At 52.6% G+C, this 22,642-nt stretch overlaps 3 non-coding genes and 1 pseudogene across 3 annotated transcripts; all 4 read right to left on the reverse strand.

Annotated features, from left to right (window-relative positions):
* Positions 1–9,238: 9,238 nt before the first annotated feature.
* Positions 9,239–9,402, reverse strand: LOC123357772. The gene has a single exon (XR_006575603.1). It is a non-coding gene; the product is annotated as a U1 spliceosomal RNA (small nuclear RNA).
* A 2,566-nt stretch (positions 9,403–11,968) lies between these two features.
* Positions 11,969–12,181, reverse strand: LOC123357774. Its single transcript, XR_006575605.1, has one exon. It is a non-coding gene; the product is annotated as a small nucleolar RNA U3 (small nucleolar RNA).
* Positions 12,182–14,874: 2,693 nt separating this feature from the next.
* Positions 14,875–15,076, reverse strand: LOC123357775 (annotated as a pseudogene).
* Positions 15,077–16,425: 1,349 nt separating this feature from the next.
* TRNAR-UCG lies at positions 16,426–16,498 on the reverse strand. Its single transcript has one exon. It is a non-coding gene; the product is annotated as a tRNA-Arg (tRNA).
* Positions 16,499–22,642: the final 6,144 nt, after the last annotated feature.

Raw genomic sequence — 22,642 nt, forward strand, 5'->3', positions numbered from 1 at the left:
TCATCCCCCAAGACCCCTCCTCCAGCTCACTGGTCTCCGTCCCCTCCCCCCATCATTAGCCCTTACTGTCATTACAAAGTGGTAAGGCAGAGCCCTCCCATGTTTAAAAGTCCTGGGGTGTTGTTCCCCCCTGTTCAGGCACCCCTGGGTCCCTGCACGTCACACAGCTCTCCCTGATTTCAGCTGTTAGTGAGGGAGCCTCACTGCTAGCGCAGATTCGGCAGTTTGTTGCATGAGAGACACTGTCCCAAAGCAGGACTAATACTTAGAGCTTGTTATCAGTGATTTCAGATCTGTTGGTCTGCAGCAAGACTCTCCATTGAGTCTGAACCAGCTCTGTTATTACACAGGGAAGAACAAAAGGGTGAAATGGGGCCTGGAACCCTTAAGAAGAATCCACCCCACCAAGTACCAACACTTGTCGCTACCTGCTCTCAACCCCACTGAGAATGTTTTGGGGTCACTCCTTGGCTTTATCAGCCTAGGGGGTCTCAGAAAACACTCACTTACAGTGGCACAGTTGGTTAGCATGCAGTACTAAGAGGAGCTATGCTCAAGTTGTGAGTTCAAGCCTCACCTGGAGCACTGGTTTTCATTAACAACATGGCATCACCCTCTCATTTGGCCCTGTGGAATGTAGAACTCCAGCCCAGGGAACCCTGAGAAGGAAAGGAGTCAATAATGCCCCCTTCCATTATTGCCTCCTCTCCAGAGCTCAGGTCAGAATCTACAATCCTTTCTCCCCCCAGCCCCTGTGCCAGGATCCCTCAAGCAGAGCCTAGAGTCCACCATGGCGTCTGTACTATTGACAAACACTAATTACCACAATCTAGTTGAAACAGGGTCAGTATGAAGTCTACCCTGCCATCTGTTGGTGATCTGTCGTCAAGGCCTTTTGGGGCTGATGTCATTTGCATGGTTACACCCACCCCGGATTGCATGATGGGATTGCTTGTCCAAATGGCCATTTCAGTTGCTGCGGGATCCCCAGTCTCTTTGTTATTGGGGCAGGAGTAATCCAGTGTATTTTCCTGTTGATCTTGGATCAAGGACAGAGTATCTGTACCTGGCATTTGAGGCCTGAGAGTGTCACCCTCGCCTGAAAAGTATACACTAATAAGGTGTATGGGTTCCTAACAGCAAAACATGGTGGGTGGCAAGAATGGTTTTTTTTTTTTTTGGCATGTGTTGTTTTTGGTGTAGAAAAACAGACAGTTTTGAATCTTTTAAAATTGCTGTTAGTGCTGCAATTTCTCATCATAAGATTATGCTGTTAGATTTTTTTTTCACAGTACATAGAATCATAGAATCATAGAATTCAAGATCAGAAGGGACCATTATGATCATCTAGTCTGACCTCCTGCAAGATGCAGGCCACATTAGCCGATCTACCCACTCTTTTAGCAAGCGACCCCTGCCCCATGCTTCGGAGGAAGGCGAAAAACCTCCAGGGACACTGCCAATCTGCCCTGGAGGAAAATTCCTTCCCGACCCCAAATATGGCGGTCAGCTGAACCCCGAGCATGCGGGCAAGACTCTCCAGCCATACCCTCTGAAAGAGGTTAAGAATATCATATTATTGACCCAATTTGACCCAATTAAGTACCAGTTTGGCACTTAATTGACCTATTGACTAAGCCCGTTATCCTGTTATACCATCTCCTCCATAAACTTATCTAGCTTAATCTTAAAGTCATGGAGGTCCTTCGCCCCTACTGTTTCCCTCGGTAGGCTGTTCCAGTATTGCACTCCCCTGATGGTTAGAAACCTTCGTCTAATTTCAAGCCTAAATTTCCTGACTGACAATTTATATCCGTTTGTCCTCGTGTCTACATTAGCACTGAGCTGAAATAATTCCTCTCCTTCCCTGGTATTTATCCCTCTGATATATTTAAAGAGTGCAATCATATCTCCCCTTATCCTTCTTTTGGTTAAGGAAAACAAACCGAGCTCCTCAAGTCTCCTGTCATACGACAGGCCTTCCATTCCTCGGATCATTCTAGTGGCCCTTCTTTGTACCCGTTCCAGTTTTAACTCATCCTTCTTAAACATGGGAGACCAAAACTGCACACAATACTCCAAATGAGGTCTCACCAACGCCTTATATAACGGGACTAGCACTTCCTTATCCCTACTAGAAATACCCCGCCTAATGCAACCCAAGACCGCATTAGCTTTTTTAACGGCCACATCACATTGCCTACTCATAGTCATCCTACGATCAACCAGGACTCCCAGGTCCTTCTCCTCCTCCGTTACTTCCAACTGGTGCGTCCCTAGCTTATAACTAAAATTCTTGTTAGTCATCCCTAAATGCATAACCTTACACTTCTCACTATTGAATTTCATCCTGTTACTAATACTCCAGTTTACAAGGTCATCCAAATCTCCCTGGAGGATATCCCGATCCTTCTCCGAATTGGCAATACCTCCCAACTTGGTGTCGTCCGCAAACTTTATCAGCCCACTCCTACTCTTGGTTCCCAGGTCAGCAATAAATAGATTGAATAAAATAGGACCCAAAACCGAACCTTGAGGAACTCCACTGGTAACCCCCCTCCAACCCGACAGTTCCCCTTTCAGTACTACCCTCTGCAGTCTCCCCTTTAACCAACTCCTTATCCACCTCTGGATTTTCATTTCGATCCCCATCTTTTCCAATTTAACCAATAATTCCTCATGCGGTACCGTATCAAACGCCTTACTGAAATCCAGATATATTAGATCCACCGCATTTCCCTTGTCTAAAAAATCTGTTACTTTCTCAAAGAAGGAGATCAGATTGGTTTGGCACGATCTACCTTTCGTAAATCCATGCTGTAATCTATCCCAGTTGTCATCGGCCTCCTGCTCCTTAACCACTCTCTCTTTCAAAAATTTTTCCATTACTTTGCATACTACAGATGTTAAACTAACAGGCCTGTAGTTACCCGGGTCACTTTTTTTCCCCTTCTTGAATATAGGAACTACATTAGCTAATCTCCAGTCCAACGGTACAATCCCCGAATTTAGAGATTTATTAAAAATCATCGCTAACGGGCTAGCAATATCACTCGCCAATTCCCTTAATATTCTAGGATGAAGATTATCCGGGCCCCCCGATTTACTTCCGTTAAGCTGTTCAAGTTTGGCCTCCACCTCAGATACCGTAATGTCTACCCCCATATCTTCATTCCCATCGGTCCCTCTATCACTATTCCTTAGCCCTTCATTAGCCTCATTAAAGACCGTGGCAAAATATTCATTCAGATATTGTGCCATTCCAAGATTATCCCTAATCTCCACTCCGTTTAAAGTTTTAAGCGGTCCCACTTCTTCCTTCTTGGTTTTCTTCCTATTTATATGGCTAAAAAACCTTTTGCTATTGGTTTTAATCCCCTTCGCTAGGTCCATCTCCACCCGTCGCTTTGCCTTTCTCACTGCATCCCTACACCCTCTGACCTCAATAAGGTAGGTTTCTTTGCTGATCCCTCCCATTTTCCACTCCCGGTACGCTTTCTGTTTTTTCTTAATGACCCCTCTAAGACGCTTGGTCATCCAGCTTGGTCTAAAACTGCTACCTACGAGCCGTTTTCCCTTTCTCGGGATACATGCCTCTGACAACTCCTGCAATTTCAACCTGAAGTAACCCCAGGCGTCATCTACCTTTAGATTCCTAAATATGTTGGTCCAGTCCACTTCCCTAACTAGTCGTCTTAATTTAGTAAAGTTAGCCCTTTTGAAATCGTAAACCCTAGTCTCAGATGCAATATTAATTATCCTCTCATTAATTTTGAAACGAATTAGCTCGTGATCACTCGAGCCAAGGTTGTCCCCTACAACTATTTCCTCTACAAGGTCCTCATTACTCACCAAAATCAGATCTAAAATGGCATCCCCCCTCGTCGGTTCAGCAACCACTTGATGTAGGAATTCATCAGCTATCACGTCTAGGAAAAGCTGAGCCCTATTGTTATTACTAGCATTTGTTTCCCAATCTATATCTGGGAAGTTAAAGTCTCCCATGATCAAGCAGTTCCTATTAGTGTTTACCTCCTTAAAAACATTAAAGAGCTCTCTATCCTTCTCCAAGTTTGATCCTGGCGGTCTATAGCACACCCCAATCACTATCCCGGGTGAGACTCTGGTAGTTTTCTTCCCTAATGTGACCATCGCCCACACAGACTCCGTATTAACCATTGCATTGCTAGTTATTTCATTACATTTCACCTCATTATTGATATACAATGCTACTCCCCCACCTTTACCTTTGCATCGGTCTTTTCTAAACAGCACATACCCTTCCATACCTGTACTCCAGTCATGGCTATCGTTCCACCATGTTTCGGTTATTCCTACGATATCCAGTTTCAATTCTCGGACCAGGAGCTCCAGTTCCTCCATTTTATTACCTAAGCTTCTCGCATTGGTGAACAAACATCCTACCTTTTGCTGTTGGGCTCCTCTCACTCTTCTCACCCCGCTCGGTAGGGACACAGTACTACCAGTATGACCTGTCGATCTAGTATCCATCCCCCCCCTCTTCCTTACACCTAACCGTCCCCCTCTGGCTATATCTGTTGTTATCTTCTTGTTCTCACTCCCAATGTATAAATTTGGCGTGGAGTGCAGCAGGGCCTCTCCCAACCGTCTCCCCCCAGTGTCTAGTTTAAAGCTCTTTTAATCAGATGAGCCAGCCTCCCTCCTAGAAGTCTACTTCCTTCCCTACTTAGGTGGAGCCCATCCCGTGAGAACAGTTGTCTGTCCCCAAAAGCCTCCCAGTGCCCATACATCCCAAAGCCCTCCTTGTAACACCACTCTCTCAGCCAACTATTAATCGTCAGGATTCTCTCACCCCTTTGGCGCCCTTCCCTAGGGACAGGTAGGATCCCACTGAAGATCACCTGAGCCTCAATTTCCTTAAGCGTCTTACCCAACCTGGCATAGTCTCCCTTGATCCTGTCTATTGAGAATCTAGCAGTATCATTCGTTCCCACATGAAGGATGACCAAAGGGTTCTTACCTGCTCCTCTTAGGATCCTTTTCAACCTCAGGTCCACATCCCGTATTTTAGCGCCCGGTAGACAGCACACCCTTCTGTTCTCCGGATCGGCCCTGGTCACAGGCCTATCCAACCTTCTCAGTATGGAGTCCCCAATCACGTAGACCTGCCTTTGCCTGGGGACAGTGCGGTCCTCTAACCTATCCCCCGTTCCCCCTGGTTGCAAGCTCCTTCCATTCCTATCTTCCCTTGTGGTTCCCCTTAAGCCATCCTGTAATCTCCCCTGACCCAAACTTGGTGTTGCCTCCATAGACTCCTCCCCTCTATCTATGGGACTGGCCGCTCGTCTCTTTTTCCTTGGCCTCCCACCATCAGCTACCATATTCTTTACCCCTTCCTCATTCTCCAAGCCTTCAAACCTGTTCCTTAGCTCAATTTCCCCGTCACTGGCTCTCCTTTTCCTTGGCCTGCTTCTCACAGTCACATGCTTCCACCGCCCATCCTCCTCGTCTGGTGGTCCCCCCTCACTGGCCTTAGCCCCTGCTCCCACCTGTGCCCCTGGGCGTTCCCCTTCAGTTACTGCTTGCCATTGCTCCATCAGCTGCTCGAACCCCCTTCTATTCTCTATCAGGGTTTCTACCTGCAGCTCTAGGCCCTGGATCTTTTCCTCCAGCAGCTCTATTAGGCGACACTTCATACATACATAGTACTGCTCTGGGTCCCCTGCTAGAACCAGGTACATACCGCAGCTGCTGCATGCTCTCATCCTTGGTGTGTCCTCTGCTGCTTGGCTCATGGCTGCTGCTGTCCCGGCCTCGCTCGGTGCTTGTACCTAGGGAAACACAGGGGACACGGCGCGGCCCCCTTCCACCTCCCCCTGCTAACTCCCACGCAAACTCCCCTGTTAGCAGCTCTGTTTGCTGCCTCCTGTGGTCTTTAGAGGTAAAAGGTTGTTCTGTGTGTGGTGTTACATAATGAAATAGCAGAGGTTAGTTACAAAGGTGGTGAATGTCCTGCAAAAGTCAATGCTCCTCCACCCACCCTGGTTCTGGTCTTAGTCAGGGTCTTCTCTTGTTCAAAAGGAGACAATGCCTCTTCTGGTAAACTGGCATTTCACACTGGGTAATATTTCTCTCCTGACTGGTGGCGTGGTGTCGGCAAGGGGTTTTTCACAGCTTTAGTGCCAAGGCTTATATATCACCTTACAACATGGGCTACGGCTATTATAGGTGAGAATAATGCATGCAGCAACTCACGAGTTGTCATAAACTCTAAACATGTTTTTATAAAGCTAATGCCTGTTTTAACAACACTAACAAACAGGTGAGCAAGACTAGTTTCCAGCCATGCAGTTGTCACTTTTCAGTAAGGCCTAGGGGCCTTGGCATGAGCTGGCACCTGGTCTGCCAGTGTCAGAAGAGGATCTGCCCTCTCTTATCCCCAGGTGTCTGTACTGGGAGCAGTACTGTTCAACTTATTCATAAATGATCTGGGGAAAGGGCTAAACAGTGAGGTGGCAAAATTTGCAGATGATACAAAATTGCTCAAGAGAGTTAAGTCCCAGGCAGACTGCCAAGAGCCACAAAGAGATCTCACAAAACTGGGTGACGGGACAACCGAATGGCAGATGAACGTCGGTGCTCATAAGTGCAAAGTAATGCACATTGGCAAACATAATCCCAACTATCCCTATAAAACGATGGGGTCTAAATTAGCTGTTACCACTCGAGAAAGAGATCTGGGAGTCATTGTGGATAGTTCTCTGAAAACATCCACTCAATGTGCAGCGGAGCATTGGGAATAATTAAGAAAGGGACAGGTAATAAGACAGAAACTATCATATCGCCTCAATATCAATCCATGGTACGCCCACATCTTGAATACTGCGTGCTGATGCGGTCGCCCCAACCTCAAAAAAGATATATGGGAATGGGAAAGATTCAGAAACGGACAACAAAGATGATGAGGGGATATGGACCAGCTTCCATCTAAGAAGAGATTCATAAGATTGGGACTTTTCATCTTGGAAAAGAGACGACTAAAGGGGGATATGAGGGAGGTCTATAAAACCATGACCGGCGTGGAGCAAGTAAATAAGGAAGAGTTATTTACTCCTGCTCATAACACACGAACTAGGGGTCACCAAATGAAATTAATAGGCAGCAGCTTTAAAACAAACAAAAGGAAGTCTTTCTTCATGCACCACACAGTCAACCTGTGGAACTCTTTGCCAGAGGATGTCGCGAAGGCCAAGACTGTAACAGGGTTCAAAAAAGCACTAGATAAATTAATGGAGGATAGGTCCATCTAAGGCGCTTCGCCAACGGTATCCCTAGCTAGGTATCCCTGTTTGCCAGAAGCGGGGCATGGGCGACAGGGGATGGAGCACTTGATGATTCCCTGTTCTGTTCATTCCCTCTGGGGCACCTGGCATTGGCCGCTGTCAGCAGACAGGATACTGGGCTAGGTCTTTAACTTGGACGGGTAGCTGGGAAGACGGTAAATCAGACAGAACCCGTTTGACAAACCTCTTCATTTCCTTGTTATTGCCTGACTCCTTTATTCATTTCCTTTTCCTTATTTCCCAGCAGACCGACTAGCCACCAGATTTGGGTGCTAGCAGAGGGACCTGACGAGCTCCTTCTTTTCGGCAGCGTTGAACATGCCAGGGCACAGTCAGATTCTGGATGCTCATCTGAATGTAACGCCTAGCGCTCACCTTTATTTCTGTTTCTTAGCTCTTTTGGGCCATCGATCTTTGGTCTGACCCGTGGGATCCCTGCATTAGGAGAGATGGCTAATTAATGAGCCCATAAACCTTGGAAATCAAATGAAACCTGAAGTCCGTAGAAGACCTCGAAAGGCCCTTGGGGGGTGGAGTGCGAGCTGAGGAAGAGTTCCCTGCACAGCTTACCTCTCCATTCTCGTTTTCCTGTCCTGAGCGCAAAAGCCAGGAAGCAGCTCCGGGTAGGGAGGGGATACCATATGTGTGCAGTGGTTAGACAGGAAACAGCGAGGAACTGGACTCGTATGGAGTGAAACTGTAAGCATCTTCTGTATGCCTGATGACTGGAGGTTTGAGAGAGTTATGTGGGAAGTGGAGGCTTTCGGTGGGCTTTCAGAGGAAATGTAATGGAAAGGCTGCAGAAAGTGGAATCCCAGGTTTTTAAACAATCCTCCACTAACACACCAAACAGCTCAGGTCTAGTTACTCATTCAAAATTAGAATAAAGTTACAGCAAGATTTCATCATAAATGAAGTCAAACCCTAAAGATTTCAGAACGCAACTGCTATAAGGAGCCACGAGGGAAGCAATACAAAGTCAACCTTGCCTCAGAGAAAGGCAGTTAAACAATTTCTCTTTTTTAAAGCAGCATAATCTCCCCAAACGGAAGGGCACTGTTCCCGGAGAAGTGTCCTGGAGAGGGTTTTCCTCGTTGGTGCCGGCCATCCACCTCCCCGAAAGGCGGGAGCTAGGTCGACGGAAGAATTCTTCCGACCAAGGCGCGGACTGACGTAGCCGCGCTGATTTACGTTCCCCACGCAGACCAGGCCCGAGGGTCGGTGCGTGCTGAACAGTTACGTCAAAACAGCTCCGTCCGTCAGAGGTGTGCAAAAGGGAAAACCCGCTCCTGAGCGACGCGGCCACGCCGCCCTAACCCGCAGCGTAGCTAAGGGCATTCGGGGAGGCGGCGGATGGGCCTCAAGCGACGGAAAGCCCTCCTCCAGCATGGGGTTGTGACAGCCTAGTCTCCGTAGCACAGACAGGGTGGCCACCAAGAGACAGGAACAGACAGAGAAAGCCAAAGCGGCCCCAGGGCAGGGGGCGAGGCTGCCTGTTGGATGAGACCAGGTGGGACAGGCCTTTTGGACAGGCCATCCTCCCGTCAAAGGAGGAAGAGCCCGAGAAGAAGGGCCGGGCAAGAAGCTACAAGCAGGGAAAGAAGCAGAGCAGGCAGGCAGCTCTCCTTAGAGCCAAAGAAGGCACCGGTCCAAGCCCCCCCAAAAGCAGACTAGAGAGCAGACCAGCTGCAAAAAACCAGGGAAAACCAAGAACACAGAGAGCCTTATAAGGCCCGAGTAAAGTTTCAGAGCTGAGCTTTGCTTACGAGGAGGAACGGCAAAGGTGCCCAAAAGTACAGGGCCTGTGGAAAAGAGCAGTCCTAAAGGTACAGAAAAAAACCCTTAGAGTTTGCTTTGCAGTGCACTAAGTCTAAGTAGCCCACTTTTGGTTTTCTGTTGTTCCAACCAAGCACCAGGGGAGAGCTCGAACGCAGTTCTTCTCTACCACAAATTATGCAGTTGAGTTTCCCCCATTTGGGGAAATCGCAGAGGTCAGCACACCCGCAGTGCAATGGATGAGCCTCACCCTGAGAAAACAACCTTCGTGATCATGGTATCTTACCTGCCAGGTAAGTATGAGTTCCTGCTGCCTGGCCGCCGCCCGCCCTCGCTCGCCCCGCACTTATAATACACGGGGCGGACCGACCGCCGGCCTCGCCCACACCGGCCCCCACTGCCGACAGCTGCCCCGACGCGTCCCCCGGAGTCTCTCCCTTCTCCACGCCGAGCTCCCGGTGCCAAAGTCGGGCCCTGCCTGGCAGCCTGTGTCCACTCCCACAATGCTCTGCTCGCACACAGATCTGCATACCCACTCATGCGGCTCCGCCCCTCCGCTCGGGCCCCTCCCCCTGCCCGGGCCGCCGCTCTTGCCTGCCCTGTAGTGGTAGCCGGGTCCCGTCCCGGGAAGCCAGGCCAGCAGAGAGACCACGTGGCCCGCCTGCTGCTGGGGAAAGAGCGCAGCTTGCGTGTCGCTTCTCTCTCGCTCTCTCTCGCTCTCCCCCCACAGGAAGTTGGTCCCATACAAGAATGACCTCCCCTGCCTTGTCTCACGTCAGTTTCTCCTCAGGGCAGAAGGTCGGGTGTTGTCAGCCACTCTCCAGAAACTGGACGGCCACTCGATCCCTTTTGTTACCTGCCAAGTGAGGCTGAGTGCACTGGCAGGCAGCGCCGTTTGAAGAAGTGGAAGATTGGACAAATGACCAGGGAGGAGTATAAAAATATTGCTCAGGCACGCAGGAGTGAAATCGGGAAGGGCAACTCATGCTTGGAGTTGCAGCTAGCAAGAGATGTTAAGAGTAACAACAAGAAGGGTTTCTTCAGGGATCTTAGCAACAAGAAGAAAGTCAAGGAAAGTGTGGGCCCCTCACAGAATGAGGGAGGCGACCTAGTGACAGAGGATGTGGAAAAAGCTAATGTACTCAGTGCTTCCCCCCCTCCCCCCTCCCCGTCTTCACGAACAAAATCCGCTCCCAGACTGCTGCACTGGGCAGCACAGCATGGAGAGGAGGTGACCAGCCCTCTGTGGAGAAAGAAGTGCTTCGGGACTATTTAGAAAAGCTGGATGAGCACAAATCCATGGGGCCGGATGCGCTGCATCCGAGGGTGCTAAAGGAGTTGGTGGGGGTGATTGCAGAGCCATTGGCCATTATCTTTGAAAATTCATGGCCATTGGGGGAGGTCCCAAATGACTGGGAAAAGGCTAATGTAGTGCCTATCTTTAAAAGAGAGAAGAAAGAAGGAGGATCCGGGGAACTACAGGCCAGTCAGCCTCACCTCAGTCCCTGGAAAAATCATGGAGCAGGTCCTCAAGGAATCAATTCTGAAGCACTTAGAGTTACATAGACTTACATAGAGTTACATAGACTTCTCCCCACCCGGCCTATGTTCTATGTATCTTGGTTCGTAAGATAACTGTCATTGTCAACAGGCAGCTGCTGCACAGGGAACTTAGGAGAGTGGTGAGCTGATAGGGGGCTGCCGGTCCATCTTGGTTCCAAGCCCCCACCAGCTAGCTGCAACGGGCTGCTCTTCCTGCAAGCAAGAAACAAAGCAGGCAGCTGCCAAACAACATTAGAAGGGAGCATTACACAACTTTAAATAAGCATTTTCCCTAATTGATCAGCAACATAACGAAACGTTAACCAGGACGACTTTAAGTGAGGAGTTACTGTAGGAGGGTTTAGGTCAGCTCAGCTACGTCTCTCAGGGGTGTGGAGTTTTCATTTACCTGAGACAGAAAAAAAGAGTAACAGAAAAGAGAAGAAATAAGATGGGAAGGAAAACACCCAGTGGGTCATGGGAGATGTTGACAGATGCAAATCCCTCATGTAAACCCCTCCCCCCCATGCCCTTCATTGTCTCCCCCACCCATTCCAGGGTTCCCCAGTCTTTCTCCATGGCAGGGGTTGTGTGTGTTTGATTCCACCCATAGCAAGGTCCTCCATTCTCCCCAATGGCAGGGGCTCTGTGTGAGCCGCTTTTCTCCCCATTCCACCCTCTACTCACTATACGGCCAGGAGACAGCAACTCTCAGATCCTGTGTGGATTTTCTGATGTGCTTGGGGCCAAGAGAAAACTGTACCCCCTGCCAGAGCAGTACGAGTAAAAATAGGGGTTCCCGAAAAATAGGAAGGGAAGAAAAGAGAAGTGGAGAAGAAAATGGAAAAGGAAGAGAACGTGCAGACACAGGACCCTACCTAAATTCTGACATAGATTACAAGAGAAAAAGATATAGCAGCATAAAGGAACTTTAAAAATTTTTCAGTAAGTCCTGAACTAGAAACCTTTAAAACACCATTTTCACACTAGATTTACTTCTCTTCCAAATCTTATCAAAACAAATTAAGTTTTGCCATTAAACAGACTAATAATACTTGGAGATATACCAATTGCCTAGAACTGGATGGGACCTTGCAAGGTCATTGAGTCCAGTCCCCTTGCCTTCACTAGCAGGGCCAATTTTTGCCCCAGATCCCTAGGTGGCCCCCTCAAGGATTGAACTCACAATCCTGGGTTTAACAGGCCAATGCTGAAGCCACTGAGCTATCCCTCCCCCTAGGCTAGATTATCAGCAAATACTATAAACAGATTAAGGTAACAGAAAACTCTAAAACCATACTCTTAAATTTGCTTTGCAAGGCCTAACCACTCAGTCCGTGTTTTCCCTCTTCTTGTTCCCCAAACAGGGAAACAGGAACAGTCATCAATAGCAGACAGCAACTGAATTAAAACAAAACTGTTCCCTTGCTTCGTGCTCAGAAAAAACACTGTAACTTTTCATGAATACCAACACAGATACGTTCAATCACACTTGTTTAATTACAAATTTTAGAAATGATTCCAGAAAAAACAATTTCAATAATAAGCCCCTCGGCTACACACCCAGGCTAAGGCGCAGACGTTTAATCTCCGCAGTGAGTGTTTTCATACAGCGGGTTTCACCCCCAGCGAACTAAAGGACACAAGTCTAAAGCCAGGTCCCCATGCCATGAAGCACACTCGAGACAGCTTTAGCCCCCTGGCCATTAGAAGATGGTTATGTCGCTATTTACAGAAACACGCCTCCTGATTAGCATGCGGAGCTCCTACCGACCAATCAAACCCTCTCGCTGTTACTGCCCGAACCGGCCCCGCCTCTCACAGGCTCTGCTCTGCCACGTGCCGGTGCCACGCCCGTTTCCCTGCAGGCGGAGCCCGGCCAGGCGCAGCTCTGCCCGCCCGGGGCTGCAGCTGGTTCTCTCCGGTTCCTCGGCACTAGAGACTTCGCGTGTCACGTGACCGGGGGCAGGCGCCGCCTCTGGCTGCTTCGAGACTGGGGCATCCCGGGGAAAAACCAGATGGGTCATTAGTGCCCAGCAGCAGCCCCGGCCCCCTCCACCTCCTCGCCCTCCCCCAGCGCCTCCTGCCCGGTGACAGGGAGGGAGAGGAGCTGAATGCGGGACTGGGGCATTGGGGAAAGGGGGGGTGGGGTGAGGTGGGGGCGGGGCCTGGGACGAGCCCGGGGGGGGGGGCAGCCCTCCAGCATAGTGGAAACTCGGCGCCCCTACATCGTACTAGTGCAACCGCAACTGTTTAAATGCTGCAAAGCGGAGGCCGAGCAGCGGGATTTGGTTCAATTGCTGCTCTCAGCACAATTCCTCGACTCCGTGCACGGTGTATCCAGGAGACAGCAAGTCTCTAGTTTTGCAAGTATATCGCCACGATTCCCCCCCCCACCCCCGAAACAGCAGCACCCATAATTCATAGCGATCTAAATATCAATAACTGTTAGTGAGCCCAGCCAAATAGTCTGGAATGAAAGCTAGAGAGAGCTGGCATCGGAGTCAGGTGCTGTACACGTTTGCCTCCCTGGAGAGTGTTCTGTAACCATCTGTAGAGGTGTAACAGGCATTTAACTACAGTCTCTTTCTCTTGAAAAGCGGGAAAAGGCAAAGGCTTAAAGCTGCCTGTAGGAGAATTTTCAAAGCCATACAAGTGATCTGGGCACTCAATTCCCACTGATTTCTAAACTGGTTTTCAAAATCCCCCACCACAAACAAATAAAAAAAAGGCTGGTGAACAAACCCCTCACAACAACGCCTAGAAAAACTAAGTATTCTATAGATTGAGAAACAAAACCAGCTGTTATAAACTTCCCAAAGCATAATTTAAAAAGTCATATTTTAAAGCTTTTTCGTTCATTCGTTTAATACAACCCGCCCCCCGGCAGTCTATGCTGTCTCCCTCCCGCTTCCCCAGCGGGAAGAAGCAGCGGGCATCAGCGCCAGACAGCAGCTGCATTCAAGCAATCCCGCCTATTCGGTGCCTGATTGGAAGAAAACATTGTAAAAATCGTCCTCCAACAATCCCTTTCGAAAGCACGTCTCTAGCTAAGCGCCGGCCATTTCTCCTGCAAAGACACCCTCCCTGCTGCCAATCCCCGGCTACCCTGATTAACGTCGTAATGACTCGTTTTTTAAAACAAGTGGTCACGAAAGAAAATGGATCGTACCTTTTGCAAACAGCCTTTTTGTCAACAGATGGCCACGTTCTTCACTGAAGTGGGGGGAGCACACTTTGTAGTTTGTACAGGTCGAGTTTATTGCCCGCCCCAGAGGCTCCCAGCACCCCTCAATTCCCTCCTGCAAGCTCCCTATGTGCTCTCTCCCATCCCACTCTTTTTAGGGACTCCCTGAAATTCCCCCAATCTCATACCTTACCAGAGAATCTCTGCACCCTTATTCTCCCCACACCAAGTTCCCCACACTTCTTCCCACACCAAAGGCTCTGTTCATTCCCACTTCCCCATGGCAGGGACTCTGTGTTCTCTCTATTCCCCCATGCCGGGGTCTTTGTGTACCCTCCCTTCCCCCCATGCCAGCTTCTTCCAATCTCCATAGGACTAGGGGGTCTTGTGTACCTCCACTTATCCCCTCGCTTCATTTCAGGGCCCCCATTCTCTCCACCACTGTAGAGACTGTGTGCACCCCTATTTGCCTCTTCTCCCCCATTCCTCCCTCCTTCCCAAGACAAGCTCTCCCAGTCCCCTTACCTGCCAGGGGTTCTGTGGGTCCCATTTTCTCCTCCCCGACTTCCACCTTACGGCCTGTACTAAGGGCTCAGAGAGGCTCCGAGAAAGTTGCATACCAACGAACTGGCAGAGCATTAGGGGTAAAAATAGGGGCTACTCGAAATGGGGGAGAGGGTGGAGAAAAGAAGAAAAAGTGGAAAGTGGAGAGAACTTGCAGAATTAATATCCATGAGCCTATAACTTTAAACTAGAACGAGGGCGGACAAAAGAGAGGGACACTGCATTAAAAGGTGGACTTAGAAGTTCAAACAATTAGAAGTTCAATTAAGCAACTGTTTAAATAAAAACGGTTGTATTTTACACTGCATTTTCTTCTTCATGCTATTAGAAAACTCGCTGAAAAACACCCGCATCCTCCCACAATACACAAGTAATAATATTAGTTACAATCACTACATCCCTTCTCTCTATATACACATCAGAAACAAAATTTAAACACCAACTTCAAAAAAATGTTTTTAATGTAGTTTATACAGACTAACCACTCAGTCTGTGTTCTTTCCCTTCTACTTCCCCAGAGGGAAGAAAGAAAAATCATCAATAACAGACAACAACTGCATCAAAGCAATACTGCTTACTCGCTTCACACTCAGGAAAGAGCACTTTAACTCATCCTCCTACTTAGGGAGACCAATCACTTTGTGTTAAAACAACCTCCCACGGCTATAGCCTAACAGGGCCGCCCAGAGGGGGGGCAAAGGAGGCAATTTGCCCCGGGCCCCGGGCTCTGCAGGGGCCCCCAAGAGAACAGCGGAGGCTCCCGCCTCCGCCCCTCTCCTGGAGCCTCAGCGCATCAAGCGCCGTGTCTCTGCCGGGGCCCCTGAGCCCCGCTCTGCTCAGAGCCGCATGGTGAGGGGGCGGGGCTGCGAGCTCCGGGCTGAGCTCCGCTCCCTCCGCTCGGCGTGAGCTCCCAGCCCCGCCCCCTCACCACGCGGCTCTGAGCAGGACGGAGCTCAGGCCCCGCCGGAGACATGCTGCGGCTGTTCCGGCGAGGCGCTGAGACTCTGGGCGAGGAGGGAGCCGGGGGTAAGAGGCTGGGGCTGGGGCTGGGGCCGGGGTGGGGGGGAAGTGGGACCCGCCACCAAAGCGCAGCCCGGTCTTCGGCGGCGGGGGGCCCTTCCGTTCTGGGACCCGCCACCGAAGTGCCCCGAAGACCCGCGGCGGGGACCCCCCCCGCCGCACTTCGGCAGCGGGTCCCGCTTCGGCGGTAATTCGGCGGCGGGGGGCTCCCGCCACGGGTCTTCGGGGCACTTCGGCGGCGGGTCCCGGAACAGAAGGGCCCCCCGCCGCTGAAGACCCCGGGCCCCCGGAATCCTCTGGGCTGCCCTGTAGTCTAACGTCTAAAGTGCCCATATTTCATGGTTACGTGTAATTTAATACATCAAATCTCCCTATGATCAGAGAGACAGCGAGACTGACAAACAGCACACTGTATGCATGTCTCATTGTGGCACCTAACATATGAAGGGAAGGCTTAAAAGCCACAGAGCAACTGAGGGCAAGACCATGCCTATGTGTGGCCTTCAGACAGGCACAAAAACACCCAGCCAGGCTGTTCCCTGCCATGCCAAACACCCACTGAAGGTCACCAGCATGCAGGGCAGCTGCTGATGCTCTGTGGCCAACATCACAAGATGGTAGGAAAGCAGGGCCAGCCCCCCTGGTGGGGCCTCTGACTGGTCCCACTCCAGGTGCTCACTTTGGCAGTGGGGCAGGAGATTTTACCCCAAGAGGCTTTTCCCCAGCTGGCAAGAAGCAGAGAAACACCCAGGCTCCATGTAGCAACCCCCCTCACACACAGGGACAGAGGGAAACTGCTCCACACGCTAGCCTGGGCAGCTGCCCATTTCCTTTGGCAAGTCAGGAATGGCAAAGGCGAGACTGGAAGCGCCTGGGGCTCATGCCCCAGCCTTTGTGACACCCACCCCCCAACTCCTTCCCTGGGCTCTAGCTGAAGCCAGAGCAGCCAAGAAGAGGTTCAGGCCCTGAAGGGAGCAGGACTTTCAGCTCAAAGGTAAAGCTGCACAAGTACAACCACGAAGGGACTCGAACCCTCAATCACCTGATCCGAAGTCAGACGCCTTATCCATTAGGCCACGTGGTCACACAGAAAAAGGCCCTCCAGGCACTTCTTTGGAAAAGGCCGACACTGACGCATCCGACGAAGGGGGGATTCACCCACGAAAGCTCATGCTCCAATACGTCTGTTAGTCTATAAGATGCCACACGACTCTGCTGCTTTTGCAGACACTGTGTTTCTCAGGTCAGCTACTGAGGGGGGCCGAGACTCTCTGGGCACAAGAAGTGGAGTTCCCAGTGAGATGTGAGACTTAATTCTTTGGAGCCAGGTGCAGGGCTTTGGCAGGGAGGCTCAGGCATGGGGGATTGGGGTGCAGCGGACGGACCGGCTGTCTAGGTGCAGAGATTTAGTCTCACTGAGGAGGAGGAGGAGGAGGAATCCTGCTGACAGGCAGTGGCCAGGGCCGGTGCAACCACTAGGCGAACTAGTCGGCCGCCCAGTGTGCCAAGTGGTTGGGGGCACCAAAAAGCACACTCAGGGGAGGCGGGGGAGTGGAGGTGAGCTGGGGCAGGGGGCTGGGGGAGGTGCAGGGGGAGGGGCTGCCTGCAGCAAGTAACGGGGGACGGGGGTGTGTGTGCAGGTGAACCGCTCCCTGTCCCAGCTCACCTCCTGCTCCGTCTTCTCCCCTGAGCACGCCGCCCCCGCTCTGATTCTCCTCCCCTCCCAGGCTTGCCGCACTAAACAGCTGATTGGCACCGCAAGTCTGGGAGGCGGGAGAAGTGGAGCGGCGCCGGTGAGCTCAGGGAAGAAGGCGGAGTGGAGGTGAGCTGGGGTGGGGAGCTGCTGCAGGGGGGGCTGCCCGGCTCTTCCCCATGGCCCCCGCCCCTGCACTCACTGCATGGTAAGTGGAGTGACCAAGCCCCAGCCTGGTCCACTCCCCTGGCTCCCAGCCACGCCGCCGGTGAGTGCTGTGGGGCAGTTCCCCCCGCCCAAGTTTGGGAGCCAGGGGAGCAGAGCAGGCTGGGGCCCCAGGCCTCCATGGGGGGAAGCAGAAGGGGGCTGGCCCCAGGCCATCATGGGACATGGGGGGCTGGCTACATCCTGCAGGAAGTGGAGTGACCCGGCCCCAGCGTGCTCTGCTCCCCTGGCTCCCAGGCTTGTGTTGATGTTGGCTGGATTTGTGCGGGTGTTTGTGTATATTAGCAATTGTGTGTGTGTGTGGCTGGATTCATGCACGTGTTTCCGTATGTTTGCAATTGTGTGTGTGTGTGTGCTCTGCTGCCCTCTGCCAGCGTGACAACCGTTTCTCCGTAGGTCACAGACCCCATACCGTCGACCCCGGTGGTGATTTCCCCATCTTACAATGGCTGGCTGGCCTGACCTTTCTCCCCTCTGCGGAGTGTGGTGGGGCTGCAGCTCATCCCCTGTGGGGCAGGAGTGCCAAGGTGCGGGGTGCTGGGCTCCAATGCACCTGGAGAGCAGCTCAGGTGAAGCAGGGCAGGGTGTGTGGTGTCTGTTCTGCGTTGCCTGGTGCTGGGCCATTGCACAATCCCCAGCCGTGCCGCACAGCGCACCCCAAGAGGGGGCAGGGGGCCAAGCAGATGATCCAGCATGAGGGGATCATTCTCATGGATAGCTGTCCAGTGGCAGTGAGTTCCACAGGCCTCGGCACACGCTGTGTGGGGCAGGAGGTCTTTGTATTTGGAGCAGTGGGAGTGAACTGTGTGCAGTTGTGTGTCTGCGCACAATTGTGAATATTATGGTGTGGGGGGATGATTGTGAGTGCAGCTGTGGGGGTGATTGTCTCTCTCTGTGGGGGTTGGGTTAGCATGTCCCTCTGGGTGTGTTGTGTGTGAATCTTCTTGGGATTGTGTGAGTCCCTTTGTGTGTGTGTGTGTGTGTGAGAGAGAGAGAGACTCTGAGACTTGCTGCAGGATACGAAATCCTGCAAAGCCATTTCCTACTGGTTATCCCAGCAACACACTGACACAAACAGTGTCACACACACACACACACACACACACACACACACACACACACAGAGAGCAGGGCTCAGCCCCACCAGCAGGGGGCAGCAGGGACACACACGTCTCCCCTGGGCCAGCTTGGACAATTTCCCATCAAGACCTGGCACAGTGCTGGTGCCCCCACACAGAGCTTTGGGGGTATGGGGGGGCAGGGGCAGAGCTTTGGGGGTGGGCACAGCGAGGGGGCCAAGTCTGTCTGGGGGTGTCACTGTCCCTGCAGCGGGTGTTTAGAGCCGGGCTCACCCGGGGGCGGGGCCGGGGGCAGCGGGAGTCGGGGGGTGACATGTAGCCGGTGCCTGGGCCCGTCGGACCCACCCAGACCCGCTCACACCCAGCCGGGGGGGGGGGTGTTACAGCCCCAGCGAACAAGGGGCGCCGGGAACATCCCCGCGGGGCGGACACAGGGATCCAGTCCCCGGACAGAGCCAGACCCGGCCCGGACCCGCCCCGCACGGACCCGCCCCGCGCCGAAGGGGGGGGGCGTTTCGGCAGTGGAAGCTTCGCCCCCCCAGCCCCCGCTCCGACCAGCCGCTTTATGCGGGGCGGGGGAAGGGGCGAAGCGGCACAGCACGTTCCTACGCGGGGCAGCTTAATACCCTCAGAAGCCACGGTTGAGAAACGGGTAAGTGGTAAGTGGGTCGAGGCTGGGGATGGGAGTGGGGCCGTTGCTTGCTGGGGAGAGGAGTGCGGACAGGGTTAAGGGGGTCGAGGCCAAGCTGGAAGCCAGGGGCCCAGACTGAGGGTGGGGCTGGGGAAGAGCTGGGGCAGAGTGGGGCTGAGTGCTGCTCCCTCCATGGGGGCTGGCTCAGGCCCTGAGGTGCCCCCATCAATCTTCCCCTGTGTCCCCCTAGGAGTCACGCCCCACATTTTGGGGACCACTGAACCCTACTCGCTAAGCAGGGGCTAGTGATGCCAAAGCCCAGGGAAGGGAGAACAAGTGTGGGGGCCCCAGAACCGGAACCATGCCCCCCCCACTTCTGTCTGTGGCTCCGCCCCCTTCTGCACCCTCCACCCACGGCCCCACCCACTGTCACCTCTGTTCCACCCCTTCCCCCACTGGCCCCACCCTGTCACTCCTTTACCCCGGCCCCGCTGCGGCCCCGAGACCAGAGAAGCTCTGTGCCCCTGCTGCAGCCCCCGGGCCGTAGCAGGGAGTGGGAGCTCCTCCAGCCCTGGGGCCGACATGGGGGAGACTTTTCCAGGGGGGCCCAATTTGGCCAGGGCCCCTAGTCATGGGCCCCACTGCCCCCTTGGCGACGCAAGGTTTGGGGAGGCTGAGCCCCCCGAGCCTCCATTATGAGCCGCCCAGGCTACCACTGCTCAGTGTGGGGCCAGTCTCCCTGTGTCTCTGCTGTTTGTGCTGGGGAGCCCGGCCGGCCTTAGGGGTGGGGCCCCCCGGCAGCCGCCCAGGGCTCCAGGGGTCAAAGGGCACCATGTGCCAGTGCAAAGGTGCTCACTGCTCTCCCTGCCCCAGTGCTCCTCCGTGGCCCCATAGAGGGTTGTGGGGAGCGAGGAGCAGCACTATGTGCTCCATGCATCCTGGTCACTGTCCCCACCTGGGCTGTGCTGTGAGGGGAGCATCAGAAGCTGCTGCTCTCGGCCCTCCCCTGATGCAGCCAGGCTGAGGAAAGTGACCTGGATGTAGGGAGCTCGGATGATGTCACTTCTCTCCCCTCCCCCGCCCCGCAGGCCCTAGGGGTGCCCGGAGGAGCAGCATCCCAGGCAGGAGCAGGCAGCAATGGCAGCTGCTCCATGCACACAGGTCACTGTCCCCACAGGGGTGCAGGAGGGGGTGAAGGGGTTAGGGGTGAAGGGGATGCAGGAGCGGGGCAGTGGTTGGTGGCACAGGAGGGGGTGCAGGGTTTGGGGTGAAGGGTGTGCAGGAGAGGAGCAGTGGCTGGTGGCACAGGAGGGGAGTGTGGGAGTTAAGGGCAAAGGGGACACAGTGTAGGGGTTAGGGCACAGGAGGGGGCAGGAGTTAGGGGTGAAGGAGGTGCAAGGGTTGGGAGTGCAGGAGCTAGCACTAAAAGGGGAGGGGGATCGTCCAGGGGCAATGGGGAAGGGCCAAAGTACAAGCTTTGCCCCGGGCACCCTTTCCCCTAACGCTGCTCCTTGGTCACATTTCTTGCTGGGAGGGGGAGAGGAGAGAGAAGAGTCGTTTTCTCTGTTTCTTTCCTCTCCATTTTCTGCTCCTTCCTTCAATTCCAGAAACCTCCCTTGTGTTTCAGACTGTGCAGTGACGCCCTCCCCACCCCAGGCTTCTGGAGCCTTTGGAGCAGAAAGATCCCAGGAGCTGAGGGTGAATCCAGGGGTGAGTAGCTGGCAGGAAGGAGCCCTAGCAGCTCTTCTGGGAGCGCAGGGGAGGAATGACTCCCCCTTCTCTAGATTCTCCCCATGGGGCTCGGGGGAGCAGGGAGGGTTGTGTGATAAATTCCATCCAACTCCCCCTTTGTTCCAAGCCGAGGGACGTCTCAGCTCTGCACAATCCCCTTGGCAGCACCAAACAAGGGATGTTTTCCACTACCCAGGAGACCCAGCCAGGGACTGATGTGCTGGAAATATGTTGGGAAAGTGACTGTCTGAATTCCCAAGGCAGGGAATGAACAATCTACAGCAGCATCATTAACCACAAACACACTCTGACCATGCTCCAGCCAGTAGGGAAATGGGCAGAAATTCTTGCTGCTCAGCCATGGCCACACGTACAGAGCTGCACAGCAGTGAGTGTGCTGGGGAAGCTGGTCTGAGCAAACAATTGGAAATGACCCTTCAGTGAGAACAGAGCCAGAGTGTAGAAAGGCCCCCGTGTTAAGTGGTTGTGGCTGAGGGCTTAGGGAGCTGGGCTGACACCATAGGGGTTTTTCTGTGGAGGTTTGATTTTTGCCAGCTAGACAAGGCTGGTGTGTGGTGTCTCCATGGCTGCACTTCCAGTGATGTGGGTTTCTCTCTCTTGTTGTTCCATGGGCATCCTACTAGATTGCCAGCTGCCTTTCAACTGCAGTGTGGAGACTGTTTGTGGTGCGGAGAGACAGTGAGTGTGTTGGGGAAGAGTGAGTGTGTTGAGCTAGGTAGGAGTGGATCATTATTATCCCTACTGGAAAGAGGGAGAAGCTAAGGCTGAGAAAGGAGAATTGACTTGGCTTAGGTCACACAGCCAGTCAGTGGCAGAGTTGGGAATAGGACCCAAGAGCCCTGATTTTCAAACTAACCATTGGATCTTGAATTTCATACATTGAATGACCTGAATAAAGTGCCCTCAGATGAGCTCCACACCAACAACAGTGCACAGTAATTATTCAGCAAGTATTCTAGGAGAGCTGCAATGTTAGAGAGAATCATCAACTGCTCAGAGACAATTAATGCAGAGAAGCAGCAAAATTCATCAAACATAGAACTGGTTCTGACTTATTTCCTTGGTCTTAAAAGAGAACAAGGACCTGAGTCTCCTCCCTGTCAATAACCCCCTGCTCAGCCAATCAGGGTAGAGACTGAGGACGGGAGGCTGAGGGTTCTCACCACAGAGCCCAAAGGATGGCCCAGGTCACCAGTGGGGATCACTGCCCGAGCACTATTTCAGCCCCACATTTTTGGGTGGACCTCCCAGAGTGGGAGCTGCAGAGCACTCCCCCGCAACACACACACACACACACACACACACACCCTCGCTCCTGGTGTTGGGAGAGGAACAGGAGAAAGGACAAAAGAAGCAAGACACGAAGAGAAAGGAGGGAGGGATGGATGGAGGAAAAGGCGAAACAAAAATGACAAACCTTAATGTCCCCAGTGATTCTAAGGGACAAAATCCCAGGTGTGGAATAAAATTCAGCCTCCTTAAGCTCGTCTTTTCCATGCCTAGAATTCAACTGTCACCAGATGGATCAGACTGAACAGGTTTCAAACCTCGAGGAGGCTCTTACCTTCTAAACAGGGATGGCAGTTTTCTGGTAAAATCACTAAAAGGAAAGGAGAAAACTCAAAAGAGGTTCCTCCTGGCGCTCACGTACATGAACCCGAATACTCTCTGTCCTCAAAGAGAGACCTGGAGAAGGAGACTTGCTGAAGCAAAGCCACAGGGGTCTCTGAGGTTTCCCTGGCCCCTCACCCCTGTCCTGCCTGGCTGATGTCAGCATCTCTCTGTGAGGTCACCACCTCCCCACCACCTTTGACCAATAGTCTGAGGTCCTGCAAAAGGCCTTTGTGA

Source organism: Mauremys mutica, unplaced genomic scaffold (genome assembly GCF_020497125.1).
Source record: "Mauremys mutica isolate MM-2020 ecotype Southern unplaced genomic scaffold, ASM2049712v1 001058F_np12_obj, whole genome shotgun sequence".
Lineage (NCBI taxonomy): Eukaryota > Metazoa > Chordata > Testudines > Geoemydidae > Mauremys > Mauremys mutica.